Below are 3,567 nucleotides of genomic sequence, written 5' to 3'. Positions count from 1 at the left end.
TATATATATATATATATATGCATGCATGTCATATGTGTATCTATGTACGCATGCACACATACATTGAACCAACGTATTACTAGTATATAAATATAAATTTTCGATAAAATGCCGCGAGCTGGCAGAATCGTTAGCACGCCGCGCGAAATAGCGGTATTTCGTCTGTCTTTATGTTCTGAGTTCAAATTCCGTTGAGACCGACTTTACCTTTTATCTTTTCACGGTAGATAAGTTAAGTACCAGTTGCGTACTGGGGTCGATCTAATCGACTGGTCCCCTCACCATAAATTTCCGGCCTTGTAACTAGAGTAGAAAAATATATATACTATCGATCCAGTGATATGAAATGCGAAATCGTATCTCGTGCTATATTTGAACCTTTGACACTATAACGTAAATAGATGCAGTACAACACTCTACCGATTCAGTGATTCATATATGGAATACATTAACACTACGCTTCATCAATCATAGTCAAGATGATATTCATAATGTATACAATATGTTTAACTTGAGGCCAGAGGATATTCTTGAAGATGATTCCTTCATACAGAAAATGTCACAAGATAAAGTTGTTGTATGAAAGTCATACGAATATTTCGAAATATCACTTAATAAATTTCAGGATGCCATAGAAATGACACTTCTAAAATCATGATGAAAGCAAAGGCGTCTAGCTGGGGAATCATTAGCATATGGGATAACATACTTAGCGATATTTGTTCCGGCTTTATATTCCGAGTTCAAATTCCGCACATGTCAGACTTCTTCTTTCATGTGTCGATGAAATAAACACCTACCACGTATTGGGTTCGATGTAATCGTTTATTGATCTCCCCACAAAAAGAAGGAAAAGTAGTGCAGTCAAGCACTGCAAGAAAATTAATATATTTGGATCGTCCATATTTTTTATAGAATGCATGCTACAACATACATAAGGTAGCAATTGGAACCTCTACTCCGTTGCGCCTCCGGGAATATATCCAGTGCGTCTATGTTTTAAGACGGAACTACGTAAAGTATCTCAGTTACTAACACTATGATTTGCATTTCAATACGAGAAGTGAAGCAAAAGGGAAAGTTAAAAAAAAAGAACTAATGACTAAACTTCTTTGAAATGTAACCAAACTTGGGTGAAGACACAGGTACGCAGTTAAGAAGATCCGTTTGCAGATGCATGGTTTCGTCTTCGGACCCACTGCGTGGCAGCTTGGTCAAGTATCTTCTTCTACAATCTCGGTCAAACTAATGACATGTCAGTGAAACTAGTTGGTGCAAACTGTGTGGTCGTCCATCATATAATTTGGTTTATATACATATACGCATAAATGTCGAACGATGAAAATGATTGCTTGACAACATATTGGTTGATAGAATTTCTTTATTTGTGAATCAAGACTACCATTGGTTTCATGTTCAGAAAAATAGGAATATTTATGAATGTTTCGAGCTTATAACACCACCTCTTGACAGTCGATGTTGGTTTGCTTGCCTTTCCTTTAACAGGTCGGGAAAAAGAGCAAAATTATCGGACCTAAGAACAGGTGCTAAGTTTCTTTTATTCGCATAAACCCTTAGAAACAGTGCTCCATCATGGCCACAGTCCAATGACAGAAGCAATTACACGATAGAAGGAAAAAGTAAGCCAAAGACTAATATTGTTAGTTAATTTTTAAAACGGTCTAGTAATAAAATGGAATATCATGAAACACAAGTAATTAAAAAGAAACGTGAAAAAATAATCAATAATAATAGAGATTAATGTTGATATAATAGATTATATGTTATATATAAATCTATTGTTTTGAGTCAATAGTTTATTTAATAAAGGTCAGAATGTCAATGAGTAAATTGAACTTTAAAAACGATGCCGGTTTTGACATTAATTTCAAGGTTGAGTTTATAAAGAGAGCTAGTGCTTTGGTAAGATTGTGAAGCATTTGTATACAAAGAAGCGTAGACGCGTATTCAGACACAGTCTTACTAAAATACGCACTGATACGCTCACACATTCACACACACGTAGACACAAACGTACACATACGAATTCGGAGATACATATTTATTTTATATAATTTAACTGTTCTTATGCCAAAAATTGCCCAAGTGTCGAAAGCATAATAATATGCGTTAGGCAGCTCATGATAGGAATGTATCATGGGCTTTTATGGGCTTTTGGTCTGTGAATCTGTTATTCCTGATATTCTCGTAGTTTTACGTTGTTTTTCATTCTCGTAGGCTTGAAATTGTTAAAAGGTTCATGTCATATAGTAGTTTTGTTGTTTATATCGTACCATACATTCATATTGTTTGATTTTCCTTCATTGAGATTCTAATTATGGTTAGAGTAATAATTATTTAAGCATTCCCAGTTGAGTGAAATATTGCATATTGTGTTTATGAAACGTGTATTGGTGGTCTTTAGTTCTCCAGCGACTAGCGACACGAGTAGTCACGTGTAGTTTTCTGGCATGTAACTTGCAGTAAATATTTCGTGATTCCTATATGTAGCATATTTCAGGTCCATATTTTGTTTCATTAAATCATGCAGTGGAGGATCTCAGAAGAGTGTAATGGTTACTTTAATAGCAGCTAGAAGTACATATTATGCCTGGCTGAGAAACGAGTCATGTTAAAATACTCTCAGCACCTCGGCTGAACAGTAAAACAAGTGAAATTTTAATCCTTGCTTGCATGAAAATGTGTATATCCTATCGTATCTACATGTCTCAATGTTACCATAATTGCCAGTCCACGTCCACCGGCTTGGGCCTCTCCCATCACCAACATCTGGGAATCCGCAAAGAGCTTGACCAGAGCATGCACATAAGCGCATACAAGCACAGACTGCAGACATCCACCCTCCAATATAAGACCACACTCATATAGCACCCAACACACACACTTTGCATACATAAATGCCCCAAAGAATTTAACCGAAGTTTTAACCAAAATATAAACAAAAACACACAAACGAACTCGGATACTTATACGGTCTTTGCTGAATTGCCGAAAAAGCTACATATATATTACCACTGCACACATTCAAATTCTACAAGAATAGCAAACCTTAAATATATACGCAATTCCAATATACGCTTTTCCAGAAAACTCTTGTCGCCTTGCAGCACCCCCAGAGATGATACTTTGGTGCCAAGAGATACTTTGGTGCCAAGATATACTTTGGTGCCATATATACATGTGCGTGTATATATTTGCTGATGTGTATACATGAATGTATTAACATGTGTGCGTGCATCAAATTTTGCACAGACCTCTGTATCTTGCTTTACGTACGAATATATGTACATATTTATCTATGCTATGTGCATATATTTATGTATACATACGCATGTGTACCTGTATATATGAGTTGCTATACATTTTCGTCCAAATTATTCGTCCATATGTGTTTGTATATGCGTCCATATATGCGTCCATATACGTGCGTGCGCATGTGTATCTATTTGTATGTATATACCCATATACCGGGAAGTGCGTGTATGAGCATGTATGTATAAGCACGGGTATATATATATATATATATATATATATATATATATATAT

Source organism: Octopus bimaculoides, chromosome 3, assembly GCF_001194135.2.
Source record: "Octopus bimaculoides isolate UCB-OBI-ISO-001 chromosome 3, ASM119413v2, whole genome shotgun sequence".
NCBI classification, from domain to species: Eukaryota; Metazoa; Mollusca; class Cephalopoda; order Octopoda; family Octopodidae; genus Octopus; species Octopus bimaculoides.
Note: the sequence above shows the minus strand (reverse complement) of the source record.